The sequence below is a fragment of the Diorhabda carinulata genome, chromosome 2, assembly GCF_026250575.1.
Source record: "Diorhabda carinulata isolate Delta chromosome 2, icDioCari1.1, whole genome shotgun sequence".
NCBI classification, from domain to species: Eukaryota; Metazoa; Arthropoda; class Insecta; order Coleoptera; family Chrysomelidae; genus Diorhabda; species Diorhabda carinulata.
Window position 1 is genome coordinate 25,410,934 of NC_079461.1, and position 16,009 is coordinate 25,426,942.

General features: G+C 33.4%; 1 protein-coding gene and 1 long non-coding RNA gene across 2 annotated transcripts in view; one reads left to right on the top strand and one right to left on the bottom strand.

The window, feature by feature from the left end:
* Positions 1–814: 814 nt before the first annotated feature.
* Positions 815–16,009, top strand: part of LOC130903746 (calcium release-activated calcium channel protein 1-like) — a 65,085-nt gene continuing 49,890 nt past the window's right edge. Inside the window, exon 1 of the mRNA XM_057815999.1 lies at positions 815–1,112. The gene's annotated coding sequence lies outside the window, so the exon portion shown is untranslated. The remainder of the gene's footprint in view (positions 1,113–16,009) is intronic.
* LOC130903747 (uncharacterized) lies at positions 10,423–11,374 on the bottom strand. The gene is made up of 3 exons (XR_009060769.1): positions 11,284–11,374; positions 10,546–10,756; positions 10,423–10,432 (listed from the first exon to the last, which is right to left on the bottom strand). It is a non-coding gene; the product is annotated as an uncharacterized LOC130903747 (long non-coding RNA).

Below are 16,009 nucleotides of genomic sequence, written 5' to 3' on the forward strand. Positions count from 1 at the left end.
GGTATACCCTACGAAACATCGATTCTTTATTATCGGATAATCATCGAGTTCGAAATCGTCAATATCAAAAAGAGATATTGCAACTCATAATATGCAACACATAATACAGATATAATGAATAACTGGTTGCCAGTAGGTGAATATTGAATTGAAAGCTTTCGTGTTAATGAATAAAAAAAATAAAAAATAGAGGAAAGTTACTGTCAAAAATAAATTTATATTTAACTAAAGTGACAAAATCCCACCATAAAAACCAGGTTAAAAGGGTACATAATAATAATCTTGTTGTAAAAGTATGAAACTATTTGTACTGCAGTTTTAGGCCCATTAACAAACGACCTTAAAAGTTTAGTGACAATATAGAATTTTTAACCAAAGAAACAGGTACAACCATAGACAAAGTAATATTACTATATCTATAAGTACAACATACCTAATCCGAATTTTGCATTTCAACATGTTTCATAACTGCCTAAATAATAATTATTTCTTTTCTAATATAAAATGGATATATGAATTTTTGTATTTTTGAAGCATCTGTAAGACAATTAGCATATGATTAACTTCTCAAGTTAGCGTAAAAATTAAAATTGGATATTATCTTTTATCCTGTATCATTTAACATAAAAAAATTGAACAACTTTTTTATTACAAACTGTATCAGTTGTTTGCTAGAAAAGAACTCAAATAACATATACAGATAAATATGACCGAATTACAAAATTACCCACATTATTCTAATTGCAACTAAAGGCTTTGAATTTATAACTTTCCGTGTAGTCGTTTAATATTTGAAACAAATGTAGAATATCTCCTTTATTTAACGAACTGCTTACACATCCAAACGACGGTTTTAAATATTGATATTGAAGACGACGATAGTGACCTATACCTACATAGTAGATCGCCGTTCGTAGTTGATTTGGTTTTCAATAGAAATATCGAAACTGGAGTACATAGGTACTTATCAGCACTGTTGTTCACGGTCGTGCATTTATTTATTAGTATTTTTTTAATACTTAGATTAATGTTCCTCGGGTGTACAATTATAAGTTAGTAATTTAATTGAAACAATTAGTTATTGGTAATTTGTTTTAATGGGACTGGAGCATGTGAGTACAAATTTATTATATGCCTTCTATCCGTAACTTATTTTTTTCAAACTATATAGGGTCGTCTAAAGAGTATTTTTCCATCGCAACTTAATTTTTGAATAACGTTTTCCCTTACTAAAACCGATGTAAACATCGATGTTAAGTCCACGTGTGCAAATTATTATTCCTGACCTTTTACCATTTATCGAGTAGCTTCTTAATATCATTCATATATACTGTGTCTCCTGATAGGTGGAACCACTCTCGATTTAAATGAGTCCAATCCTGCTTGGCTAAAGCCTAATTTCTAACATACTATTAGTTTTGAAAAATGAAAGAAAAAAATTTTCAGAAACTTTGTTTTTCTTGATTGTAAAGTGTCTTTTTTGTGGTAAATACGACAAAAAGTTATTGAAATAAGTTATTCAGAATCAACATTTTGATATGTACACCAAACTTCAAAATCATCGGTCCACTATAACTTTTTTGTTTGTTTCACAAATCAAAGACTAATATTTGTATATAACAATATTAATCTGTTGTAATGAACTTCTAAACACTATTATTAGACTTAACCCATTAACGTCTAACCTATCCAATTTACTTTTTTGTAAACGATTTTAATGAAAACTACCTGAGTAGAAAAATAAAATAATACCATGTCTAAATTTATTTAAGAAGGTACGTTCTCAAATGAGGACTTTGGATGTATGGAACTATGAATTTTATGTATTCGGAAAACTACATTCACTGCGCGTCAGCGAAAACGGACCACCCCAAATATTTACGAAATCATCAGTTGTTACTAATTATTGAATAAAAATTTCGACTACAAGTGATTTCAAGTTTTAGACGTATCGTTGTACTAAAGTGGCCTCCATAGAGTTGAATTTAGTTCTTGACAATGGATGAAAAATATCGGAGAACGAGTCAATAGACGTTTGAATGTATGTCGTTCAACAGTACAAAGACCACGCCAGCTTTTTCTTTCACCAGGGACGGCCCGGTTTGGGTGAAAAACGAAAAACAACAGCTCGGATGGATCGCTGTCTCACGATTGCTACATTGCGAGATTGAACGAAGACCACTAGAATGCTCCAAAGCGGCCTTCAACAAGCTCACGGAATAGCAGTCAGCACGTCTACTGTTCAACGAAGGTTGAAAGAAAGTGGTTTGATAGCTTGCAGTTCAGCTAATGGACCCTTGCTTACTGAAGCTCATAGAAGACGCAGACTTGATTTTGCTCGTGAACACATGAATTGGACAGTGGACGACTGGAAAAAGATATTGTTTACGGTTGAGTGTAGAATGTGCCTGTACGGCAACGATGGCAGAAATTAAGAGCTGGATAACGGTATGCTGCCTGTACTCTATTACCATAGCTGCGTATGGGGGTGGCTCAGTAATGTTTTGGGCAGGTATTTCTTTTGAGACACATACGGATCTCGTCGTAATTGACAGATGCGCACTAACAGCACGACGATATGTTGCAGAGATCCTAGAAGATTATGAACAACGATATGCTGGATTTGTTGGTAATGGTTTTCTACTAAAGCAAAATAATGCTCGACCGCATACGGTAAGTATGGTAATGGAATACCTGAAGAGGTTGGTATTGCAAAAATAGATTGAACCGCTATTGTGCATAATTGGGACCAGCTCAAAACACGTGTAAGACGTCGGAATCCTGCTCCATGAACACGTGAAGAACTGTGATTGGCCCTGATTGAGGAATGGACCAATTTTCCTCAAACAAACAATCAGAATATCTTGCATTCTATGCCCTCTCGCATGAGATTTGTCATCCAGTATCGAGATGGCGATACGCCTTTTTTAAAAATAAACCCCGTCACTTTTTGTGTGTGCTTCGTTCAATTATTGTGGTGTCAACAATTGAAAGTGTTGTTTCTTAATAAATTTATAAATTCTCGAATTGTTGTTTACTTCCTTATAACCACCTAAAAGCATTATAGAATAAATACATCATACATTTATTACAACAAAAGTTAGCTACATGTAAACATTTGGATAATTTCGCAAATTTTTGCGTTGGCTCGTTTTCGCTGACGCGCAGTCTGTATGAAGCACTAATAATTTTGAATTATATATTATAATAATAAAAAATATCATTATAATATGACTTAATCTAAAACATAAGAAGAATAAAAATGTAATTTAATTTTTTTTGTGAAATTTTATCAACATTCAGAACATAATGTTACATTATATTTATCGAATAAAATTTTCGGCTTGCCTTTGCAAAGCTAAATTGACACCAATGTTGTTAACCTCGTTTTTCGAGAAAATATGCTCTTTCATCATACCTGACACTAGTTTCAACACATGGTATTGATGTCGACGGTAAACTAAGTGATCGACCCTTCATTACTCGATGCCCATGTCCAATTTTCAGGTAAGGAACTGGAATTCGCCCCCGGAAATCTTTTATTGATATAGACTTTTCACTGTTTACTGCAAGATACAACAAAAAGATTTGACCTCTGCCATGTCTATAATATGCGTAACCAAACACCAGCACCACTTTTTTTCCTTTGATTGCAATTGAGTGCTTTTCTAGCAACCAATCTTGCTAATCTACACCTCCCATATGTCGATGTATGTAGAATTGGTATCAGCTCCTTCTTTTGTCGATTCCATCGGTATATTGTTGCCAAAGAATCTAATGTATTAAAGTTGGAAGCTACTGACACACATTTGTTGCAATTCCACTTCAAAATGATTTTTCTCATGAAAACAGTAATCGTAACGACCTCTTTCAGACTTTTGCATTTCTTTTGAAGTTTTAATAGGGCACTTTTGAGTTCCGTTTACTCTAATAGCTCCCGTTGATCGATCGATAACCTCAATTTGTTTAGGTTTAAACATAAGAGTGGCTACTGAAGTAGTTATCGAAATAGACAGTCTGGCTTTCGGGATTTTCTATAAAGGATAGCATCTTAGAAACGACCCTAGTTCCTAAAGGTTCACTTGCAGCTTCTTTTCCACCATACAAGGAGCAATTGTAGCATTATACATCGGCCCCGCTCATTGTCTGTTTGTAGCTAAATCTTATGGGTTTGGATCTAATGAATTTCTTCATCGCATTGTGGGCATAAAATAATTTCTGTCTTTTTGTTCTGGACAGCTTTTACATTATCTAGAAAATGGAGTACATATTTCAATTCAAGATAAACATTCCTACTAAAAGGGTTGCGTACCATCGAGACACGATAGTCTTCATCGTCGGACTAATAATCTCTTTCACTTGGTAGTATAAGATATCCGGTGAATATAAGAAATGCAATAGATATTATTAAATAGTCTTCTTTTCAATGGCGCATTATATTGGACGTCACACCGAACAAGTTTGAACACGCACGTACCTTTGCTATGCGTGACCTTACGCGTAAATGCAGTCAGTTGTATTTTTTTACAAAACGGCACGTAGTGTAGTGTTGCCTCATTTTTTCGAATAATGAATTGCGATAAGAAAGAAAAATTTATGGAATTTGTGCGTGAATATGAATATCCAAAATGTTAAGAGTACAAAAATGTATGTTTATTGTGAGAGAAAATTGGAGCTACACTTTAGAATACGAGATATATACTTATTTAGCAATTTAAATATGTAACAAACTTTTCTATTATAGTAATTGCAACATTAGGTGACCTTGTATTAGTTCGTCTAATATATATTGATGCACTTTATTCCAAGTTCGTTTGACTTGTTTCAATATCCTGCATAATAATATCACTGTGTTTAATTCTTACATAACTATGTATAGAACATGCTACCTTTGAAAGGAGAATAGCCTTTTCAATATGACATGCCATAGGTCTATGGAAAATTCTTCATTTTGCAGCTAATATACCAAAAACGACGGGCACTGCATAATATGTAGTTATAATTTATTTTTCTCGTATCATGTAATAAGGTATAGCTCATTAAGAAAGTCTGTAATGCGAAACCTTCATCGCCAATAAGCACGTACGGAAGTTCAGTAAATAGTGACAATAAAATTTAGAATTTTCAAAGATGTGGCTGTCACTGTGTCGGCCCTAACCATCAACATCTATCATAGTAAAACAGTCGAGAAATTATTTTAAAATGAGTCAGTTAAAGTTATTTTAAACCAATTTCTAGTCTTTCTCTTGTTCCACCACATTTCTGTAATTGCTGTTCAGTATAAATATATGTTTTTTCACTGAATCAATTCTTCAAAAAAGCTTCTTAATATTTGTGGAGATACAAGTAAAATTCAATTCAATATACAGAAGGAAACCACAATAGGAAATAATCATAGCAAAATTAAACCAGTAGACAGCATGTCCGGAATTAAATATCATTATTAGAAGGTATTTTCCAGTAAATATGCCCTCAAATTATTGCGGAATCCAGGAAAAGAATGTATCTATTTGCTTTCAATTGGCAAGTGATTGTTCATTTTTTGCAATGTAAAATATTGAGCACTTAACTAATTCTGAACGTGGAGTAGGTAGGTGAAGGTTATGCTCCGCGTTCTTAAGTGGATAGCCGTCCAACGTCTTTTCTGAAAAGGAGAAGCTGGCTTATGAATTAGGCAAACGGTTTCAAAGATGAATCAAAGAAGTCCGAGTAAATATCTAACAGTTATCTTTTGTAGATTGAAGATTCGCTCAAATTGAGTCGCAGCATACGTACCCTAGAAGGGAAGGGCACATCGGAGATGCGACTCAATAAGGGCATCTTCTTCTTCCAGTGTCTGCTTCATTCTAATGAAGGTTGGCAATCATCCTTTGGAATTCTTTACGATCTTCAGTCATGCGTATTAGATTTACGGCATTACGTACATGGAACCAATCTCGGAGGTTTTTCAACCATGAAAATCTTTTTCTACCCAGGCCACGCCTGCCTTCTATCTTCCCTTCCATGATCAGCTGTAACAAGGCATATTTTTGATTTCTAAAAATGTGGTTACAGTAGGAAGCTCTTCTTCTCTTTACAATGGTTAATAGTTCTCGTTCTCTGTTCATTCGTCTTAGCACCTCGTCGTTGGTCACCCGATTCATCCTGGTATTTTAAGTATCCGTCTAAAGAGCCACATTTCAAAAGCTTCCACCTTACGCATGCTGGATACCTTCAAAGTCCAGCTCTCGACACTATAGAGTAAGGTAGTCAAAACATAGCATTGTGTTATTCTCCAGCGAGTTCTCAGGTTAAGGTAATTACACAATCACAATATTTCAAAGAGTTTTTCACAACAAACCCTTAGAATTTTACAGAAACGTGGAGACAGAGAAGATTAGAATCGCACCATGATTTAAGGATCACTAGATAAGGTCTTATACAGTGCCTTGAAATCAGGGTTGTTCTAAGAGAAACTAGTATCGTCTGCAAAAAGACATATGTTACCACTGATGTCTAGATAGGCGATGTCGTTTATGAGTATAAATAGAAGAAACAAAATAGGGCCTAGTACTGAGCCTTGGGGCCTCCATATTTTATTTGATTGCCTGAAGATATCGTTGTATCAACCCTTACAAGCTGACTTTTGTTGGTAAGGTATGATTTGAACCATGCGAGAGGTGTTCCTCTGAAACCGTAGTACTGGAATTTGTTAATTAAAATATTATGATTAACACAATCGAAAGCTTTAGAAAAATCACAAAAAGTTGTTGCAGTGGAGTGATGCCTGTATAAGCTAGAGTAGACATTATTTAGGAGGGAGAATATAGCGTCATTTGTGCATTTATTGTGCAATCGGGTAGACTTAAAAACTTTTTTAATGTAAGTCCATCAGTTCCGGATGAGTATTTAGGTTCGATGTCATTAATTGTACTGCGAAGCTCTGTTAAAACTACAGACTTTTTCCACGTCAGTTGATCTACTTGGTCTATTTATCCAATCTTTGTCAGACATCGTTAACAACATAAGCGTCACAAACAGTAAAATAAAATATGCTTGCTGCAGCTCGGTACGTAGGGTCTGCGTTGCATACTCATCTCGAATGAGAATGTAGACGTATGCGTAAACGGGTGTGACATCTGTTTATGCCGAAGCTATGCGCGTGGGTACGACGGGGTTACGTCGTAGTCACACATATCTTTTCGGTGTGCACCAGGCCTTAATAGAAAATATCACTTAGAAATCGAAGCGTGATTATAAACATAGTTATAACATATATCCTCAAAATTTGTCACACTGTTTTACTTTAGGGGACTTAATTCTAGAAAACAGAAATTTTCATAAATTGATAATTTATGCAAGTACTTACTACAAATGATATTCCGTCTTCCCTTACGTAATTATTAAAACAAAATGGCAGTATTTCAAAAAAGTTAATGTTGTTAGGTGCTAGAAATCATCGGACATTTCTTTATTGACGTCAAATCAACATTCGTATCTACTTACAAATTGTCCAAAGATTTATTGACGAATTTTCTTTAAACATTCGGCAAACTCATTTCTTTTAATATAACGGCTACCCTGATCATTCTACACAAAGGATTACTGATTGGCTAAAGAATCAGTTTGATGAAAGATGGTTTAGGAAAATAGTATGAAACGTTGGCTTGCTATATCCCCACACCTTACAATAATGTATGGGCAAAAGTAAAACAAAACAAGAGCACATTCCGAATAATAGTGTAGTATTAAAAAAATACAACGTGCAGTTCGGTCTATTACAAATGTGAATTTTCTATTATGATAAAAAGTGAAAATCATAATTGACAACTGATTAAGAAATTTTTCCCAATAACTTTTTAAATATTTGCCACTTACAAAAATTTTACTCTGCAGAAAAATAGGTGTTTGGGAATATTTCCAAGGCATATTTGATTTTTGAAAATTTGAATTGTTAGAAATTATTTTAGAAGGGTTAAACCTCAGAAAAAATTTTAATAGAGAATTTTTAATTTAATTTAATTTCATCTATTTGGGAACACATTGTTAAACTTCTGTGGCTTGGTGATGAAAGACTTGGCGACAAGATTTTCGACGTCTCTTTTATTTTCGAAAAGAATTATAAACTTCTTAAGCTAGTCAATTTTAGGCGATTGTTGAATGAAATATGTGCAATCCAGTGTCGTCGTGACCGAACAAAACGTCCTTTCTTTTAACATACTCCAGGCGCTTCTTTTGAATTTTCGTTTGACCAGGTTAAAGACTTCATTTCACTACTACATAATATCTTTCACTCCCACGATACACACCGCATCACCGCAACGTTTTCATATTTTGCCCGTTATTTATTTTTCGCAAAATGTCATCACTTCATCAAACGAGAACTAGTTTCTTTGTAATACGAAACTTCCCAGGCAACCCTCGTATATGTAAAGAGTTTTCGGGAGTATTCCCCAACATTAGGGAAAGTTGCTCGATCTCCAGTTCATAAAAATGTTTCAAATTGACCAATTTGCTTTTGAAATTATTCACAAGCTGGAAGTTTCTTTCTCTAGAAATTTCTAGAAACATGTTTTTGAATGTTCAGAAATATCTCAGATCAATAAACAACTAAACACTCTGGAATTGTTTGGTATAATTTGGAAAATAGTGAACCATTTGACAATGGTTTTTGACTTTCGAAGTATCTAAATGAAATAATTTTTTCGTTGATTATACGTGAGGTTCAACGGATCAAACTCCTCGAACTTTTTGACTAACTCAATATATGCTAGGTCTTTTTTTTCCTGTCGGAGTATTCTTTGCTCTTAACGAGCCACAAACAGGGAAAACTTCTATACAGTTCTATGAATTCAATTAAAAATTATAAGCTGGTGCAACTGTTTACACATTCCAACACATCGTTACGATTTCCAGAAATTGATGCCGGCCGGCTTCAACCACCCACTCCAACTCCAATCCCAATAAATCGCTACAATCTCCCATTTACACGCACGTAACAATCTGATCGTTACGTTAAATTGCTACGATTTATCGTAGCGTGTAAAGCCCGCTTTAGGTTAATGGAAAGTTTTTCAACTGCTTCAAAGAAACGAAAGAGTTTAGTTCGATGAAATGTTCTCTCAGTATGCAAAAAAATAAAGATACTCATAAGATAAATTGATAAGCATCAATTTAAAATGTTTCATTTAAAAATTTATTAACACGTTGAACCCCAACCAATTTTGATAAACTTTTTCCCTTATAGGATGTGGATCCTAGGAAAAATGAAGTAAAAATTTATTTGAAATAAAAAGTACGACAAATGATAATCTTTGTGTGGGTTCATGGGCCCACTCTGGGCCCGGGGAAAAGTTTATTACTAAAACTTTCCCCAACCCCCGAGCGGTCCTATGGCCCGCACATTAAAAATATCATTTTTTGCACTGTTTTTTTCGAAATAAATCTTGTCATTATATTTCTTTGAAGTTACATCTATTTGCAGTAAGGACAAAAAAATTTTGTTCGCTTCTTGATCCTTTGAATTTGTGCTTTTATGTAGAGTGTACAAAAATGTACAATGTGTTTTAAAGAATATTGTATGAGATCAAAAATAGTCGTCACAATAACATATTTTTCCCTTGGGCCCGGTAGAAGATTTCAAATAAAATACGCCGAGTGGTCCATAGGACCGCTCTGGGCTATGAGGAAAGTTCAATTGTGAGCCTATGGACTGCACTGGGGCTCAATATAAACTTTAGAGCATTTCACCAGAATAGAAAAACCAAAAAGATTGTCGTTTCAATTAAAAATTAAATTTGCAGTAACAATTTACCTTTGTATTTTTCTTAGATCTCTGGTAAGTATCAAACAGTATTCTTTAGATTTCAATTCCTCCAGTTCTTTTTGAACTTGTTGTTGACATTTTTCTATAATCTTAATTCTGTTTTCGATGATTTCTAACTCTGACGATATTAAAATCAGACCCATATTCTTCCAAGCAAGTACTGAATAAAATTTGGTATATCACATAATACATTTGAAAAATGAATAAAAATCACATCGTTCAGAAAGATTTGACAAAATATTGACTGATGATTTTTTGGTTATGAACATCCTGTAAAGGTACGTTTCGATGGTTGTTTTGAGCTGTTATAAAAAATATCTGGTTTGTTTGTTGCCAGAATACATTAGAAGAACGAACAGAAGCAGAAAAATTTAGCGTCATCCACGGGCATTGTCATTTTGGAATAACAAAATTTATCTGTTTATGAATGTGTTTATCAAACATTTTTTAATAACTCGGAAAATATTTAAACTTACCATGATAAATAATTCGGCATGGGAGACAGAATGTGTAGAAAAATGTCCATTTTCATTTTTCCAATTTGGTAATCTATTGGGGTTAGTAGTATGTGGGAACTCACATTTCTTGAACGGCAATAACCTTCCATTTTGTTTCATGAGACTACATCTTATGAAAAAATTATTGAAATCCTTTATATCAAACATAGCAAACATTTATTATTACTGTCAAATGTTGGTGACGTTGATAATTAGTAACTCAAACATGTAATAAATACTTACTCAATAAAAATATTACTTTTTTATCAAATTAACAACCCATTGTATTCGTTTGAGTAGATATAATTGAATTTTGTATCAGTGACAACATCCGTGTGACACTGGCCATATTTGGCACCATTTACAGTTCCTTTGCATTTACAAAGACCTGTTTTAAACACGCATAACTATACAGGGTGTCGTATAAAGTGTCCCGCCTATAGGATAGGTAAAACTGAAAAATAATTGGATTTGCTCAGTTTCGCCGAAACTACTGTCAACATTGTAATAAAATTTTATATGAATATCTTTTGGAAGCTAATGCATTACAAGAAATTTTTTTATATCTGACATTCATAGATGGCGATAGTTACACGCATCGTATAAAGTAGTTTGAACATAACTTTTGTAGGTTAGATTTACTAATAGAAACTGCAAGTGAACAAAATAATTTCATTTTATTCCAAAAAGGTACTCTTGGTAAAACTTGATACATACTGCGAACCGTTTTTGGAAAATTTTTATTTGAAAATTATAAGATAATAACTGATGCTGATATAAAGTCATGATAAAATTATTTACTAATCAAAATAGAAAATAAAAATAAAGTCTTGGAATAAATTTCAATTGGAGTAAGTATTCAAAATGTCCGTTTTCACGATTAAACAAATTTTATATTTATCTTCTAAACGGTTGGGGATCGGCTATGAGATCATGAAAGTGACATTGCATTCTGTCTTTCAATTTTTGACGTGAATTTACCTCTGTAGTATAGATTTTTCCATTAAGATACGATCAAACTGTTAGTCTTAAAATCATATGACCGAGAAAGCCATTAAATCGAAGCTTCTTCACCTCTATCAATCCATCGATTATGAACATTGTTACTAAATCAATTACGACACATCTAAAATATATTCTTTATTAATGGATCTTATTAATCTTGGCATACCAGAATAATAAAATGAATATTAATGATAGAGAGAACGGCATTTATGTGGAATAGTACTATTGGAAAATAGAGAAAGAGCATCGGTTCACCAGTATCTACCTCTCTCTACTCGCCATTGAAATCGAAATTCTCTAGTCTCCCCCTTTGCCGTTTCTACTAGTCGCAATTGTGACCTTAAGGAGATCCAATCAGCATGGAGTAGTGAGAAATAGATATTTGGGTTCTGATATTCTTAACGCTATGACTAGAATTCATTTTTTATTTGGTCTCACTTCCCCAGATTTCGAACGACGTCGAACATTGGCTCTAAATGTATTTTCACTTGGTGAGTTTCTTCAGAAAACTTTTCTATATCATGCGTATCATAGTTGTAATCAAGTTTCCTAAACACTCTCCTAAGATTCATAAAATGTCTGTGTATTCAACATTTGAGGTCATCATAAAATTTTAATTTTATATGAAGTAAGGCTCTAAAAATATAATTATCTTTGACTTGACGTTCATAACTTCTAATAAATGACTTTTTCCATGGCAAACTTGGGAAAAAAAGTATACCAAATGATAGATTCTTGTGAAACGTAACAAGAAAGGAAAACCCTCAATCTCAGTTTTTTTATATTAATTTTATCAGAACAATTATCACATATGGGGCAGTGTTTTGCGGTACTAAAGCTAGTTTGAATACCACGAGGAACATTCTCTCGAAAATACAAAGATTGGCTTGCTTATGTGCAACCGAGGCCATGAAATCATGGCCAACAGCTGTACTAGAATTTATTCTAAATCTCCCATCTCTCCACTTAGTACTGAAAAGCGTAACAGAAAAAACATCACTTAGAATGTTCAAAGAAGGAATCTCCAAAGAAAAACTGTTCCTAAATATCTAGGACATATCTCAGGATGATGCTTCGAAAAAGTTTACCTCAGTACCAAGCTGTAGAAGTAGGTGCGATCAAAACACCGTACAAGAAATGAACAGAAATGCCATTTAATGGTATACGGATCTAAAACAGTAGACAGAACTGGAATAGGAGTGTATAGGACTAGAATCAAACACTCTGAAAGCCGGGGCAACACACCAAGCATTTTTCAAGCAAAAATTTATGCAATTCAAAAATTGTCCAGTTCAATCTAGAGAGGAACTATCGCAAATAGGAGATCATCATCCTGTCCTATAGCCAAGTAGCCATTAGAGCTTTAAGCTCCAATATCATAAAATCCAAATGGGATCGCCTAGAAACAATAAACGAGCTAGACAAGAAAGATAATTTTATCCTATAATGATTTCCGGAACACACCGGAAGTGAAGGAACATGGAATAGCTGATAAAATCAATAAAGCGAGGGCACACAAGTCATCTTGGGACCTGAACCCTTCTGTGGTATCAGCTACAGACCAATAGAAAAAGCATTGGCAAGAAGGCAGCTAAGAGCATAAGCAATTATTGGGACAACCTACTGAAACAGGCAAAGACTTTCCTGGGAAACTGTCTACCAAAGGAAGCATGTAGATTACAAATACTTCATCATTTTATTACATACACTCTTATACATAAAAATAGACTATACCACCCGTAACGCCAATAATAATAGATCTTGACAATTCCAACATTTGTTATCAATATTTAAGTAACTTTCCGTAACAAATCAACCTACTAATGACAATACTTGCAACAATTGAAAAACCTACGAATTAATTTACCAATTAGTGGTAATTAATTGAGTTAATATTTCATGTGGAGAAATTTGGTTATGATTTCACCAGTAAACAATGCTAGTAACAATTATACTTTCTATATTGACTTAATTTCGGTTATATCATTTTCAATAGTTACTTTTGATATAAGTATTCATAATTGATTCTTCGAGCTGACTATTTCCAAAAATCGCATAAGTTGCACTAAGCCGAGTACGATCCCTAGATATATTAAGAATAAGAATACAAGAACTGGATTTCAGACAAATGATGGACAAGACATGAACAACTAAATTTAGTGCTCTTGGATCGCACTCAAACAGGTCTACTAATAGGCCGTTGGGTTTATCTTTGTGCAATTTCGTTTTAGAAGTAAATAATTAATAGAACATGGGAAGTATTTAAAATATTGATTACAAAATTTTACAACTACAATCAATCAGAAAACTAAAAAGTAAAAAAATATATATTATAAAAACACTTTATAAAACCCACACTTTAAAGTTTAAAAGTGCACTAAAAAGTATAAAATAAGGACATGTTAGGGGGTCATTGCGGACAATGTTGGTACCTACATAAATATAAAAAAGAAAAATTCCAAATAATGATGAATTTGTAACTTGATATGTTGCAATGGAAACGTAAAGCAGAGTTTTAATAAATAATGATTGAACCTAATTTTTTTGGAAACTAAGAAAATGTAGTGTGATGCTTTATGCGAATTTACTGATTAAACAAAACAGATCAAATCAAAACATGACGTCAGAAGTTTTAGTTAAATTTTAATGTTGTATTATATCCTCTCATAAAGCTCCCACATTTCTGGCATTGTAATTTTTTTTTATTTAAATGATTTCTATTCGTAGGGTTAATTAATAAACACTGTTTCTCACATTCTTAATTTATTTACACACTATACAATACAATTAATTTATAATAATTTACTTATAAATATCACTTAATTTTTCGGATGGGTTCATGTTCTTTGGTGCTGTTGGATAAGCGAATCGTACAAGCCGGGCAATATCCACCTCGTATTCTTGAAAAGTTTCGTCGGGTTTCTGCCTTCGGCTCTTCGGCTGCGATTGGTACATGTGTTCAAGAAATTCGTGATCATATCTCATATCCAACCTCTTCTTCAGCTGTTCGAAGTCATCAGTCTCTTCAAGGGGTATCGTCTAAAGTACATCAAAGACGTCTCCTCAATGGTCAATTTCATTGCTTTTTCTTTATAGGACTAATTATTCACTCTAACGGCTGCTTCAAAGGCCTTCACTCGTGTAAAACTGCCGTTGTCGTAGATCTTGAGTAGTTTTTCTTGATTGCAGGATTACATTTATTCGATCTTCTTTTCTTCTACTAGAATATCTTTTGTTCTGGATATCCGATTTTAGAGATGACATTTATTTTCTACGGCAGCGACAATGTCAGTTTTCAATGATAAAATTCCAGCACAAATGTCGCTCTTCATGATCGAAATTTTGTCATCCACAAGTGACAAGATCAAAGTGGAGGACTAGTCTTTGAATAGATAAGTTTCTGGATCAACTCCATCACTTATCAGTGCCACTTTGAGTCTTTCTACTAATTCGCTCTTCTTACCGGACGTTTCCAGCTTGCGAATCTCCAGTCCGGCATTCAGTTCCGTCACTTTCGGGTAACTTATTCTCTTGGCCATGTTTATCTCCCAATTTATTTACAATACCCCACACCTGATACCAATATAACGTTTTTCTTATTTATTTTTATGATTTCTATTCGTGGGGTTAATGAATAAACACGAATACGTTCTAAATTTATTTCTATATTCTATACACCACATTTAACTAACTTGAACAATTCATTTAAATTCTTCGATTGCTTTGCTAACTCGCTCTTTTCACTACGACTATTTATTATAATTTAAACTAACTGCGCTACACAAACTCCTGCAAGGAGAGGGTCTAACTACTGACTAGTTTCGACGTTATTACGTCTCATTAGAGCAGTTCAACACCCCTCGTTCGGGCTTAAGACTCGAACTGAAGACAACGTCGCGTTCGTTGGGAAATGTTTAATTACATGTACCAAATGCGACGATCTCTGACGTCTTCAGTTCGGGTCCTTTATTTTGATACATTTTGCACACCTCTTTCTTTAATTTCTTATTTCTTAGACCTTTTGATATATTAATGCATCTAAATGTTCTTGATTTTAGGTCTCTTCTGTTTTAAAATGTTTTATGTTTTGATGTTTCGTTTCTGCATTGAAAGAAAATAATTATTTGCAAAAAATTATAAATAACATATTCAAGAAACGGATAAACATATATTACAATCAATTAAAGAACAAAACAGAAACGAAACATCAAAACATAAAACATTTTTCCTTACCATATGTACAAGAACTTTCTCAACAATTATCGAATTATTTCAATAAATATGATATTAGTATAAATCATAAAGGACATAATACGAGTACATTATCCAAATCTATCACTAAATGAAAATCTAAAATACCAAAAAACAAAAGAAGTAATATTATATATCAAGTGCCTTGTAATAATTGCAAGTTATTTAAGAGAAACAATGTAAATAAACCGCTTGCTATAAAACAGCTTGAGTTCAAACGAATTCCGCAATGAATAAAAAATATGCGCCTTCGCCGAAATTTAAAATTCCATTGTGGCCTAGCAGGGACTTTTTAGGGACCCATTTCGCTAACTTGTTCGTAACAGTATTGTTATAATAAATTTTTATTTATTTTATTATTACTTCTGACATCATATGTACCAACCTTGTCTGCTGCGTTCCCTACCTCGTCCTTGTGTTCTTCTTTATTAAAAAAAATGTACGTTAAGAA